Genomic DNA, 614 nt, shown 5'->3' on the forward strand with positions numbered 1-614 from the left:
ACTTTGATGTATTTTTGATACTGCTGGATCTTCTTTCGAATTTCCATACCTTGCTTTGACTTCAAAAAATACAACATTGTCCTTCGGGATTTTCCATCTGTGAAGCTTATGTAATACCTTTCACCATGGATACCCTGAGTTTGGGCCAGCCCCCATAGATCCGAAAATGTTATTTCCCCTATTTCAGTATAGTCCCTTTCGGCTTCCTGTGGAAATGGCTTGGTATGGTGTTTGGCTTTTATGCAAGCTATGCAATCTGTCTGAGGCTCAGCTGACTCATCTATATCCATCCCCTTGACCATTTTCTTCCTAAATAGTCTCTTTACTGATCCCATATTTAAGTGGCCTAATGTTTTGTGCCACTTTTGCCATGATTGGGCTGATTTCGTAGCATGGGCCTGGGTTATTTCTGGAACAATGATGTTAAGGCTGTACAGCTTTGATATTTTATCTCCATGGCCAATTATCTTGTCATGTGGTGAGATAATATCCATTCTGGACTCTTTGAATCTGAGTTCAAATCCAGCATCTGTAATGTGCCCTACTGACATAAGATTGAATGGTGCATCAGGGCAGTGGATACACTCCTTTAGTGTGACTGGAGTGATCTTTTC

This window comes from Guyanagaster necrorhizus (genome assembly GCF_019112545.1).
Source record: "Guyanagaster necrorhizus MCA 3950 unplaced genomic scaffold BT62scaffold_21, whole genome shotgun sequence".
NCBI lineage: Eukaryota > Fungi > Basidiomycota > Agaricomycetes > Agaricales > Physalacriaceae > Guyanagaster > Guyanagaster necrorhizus.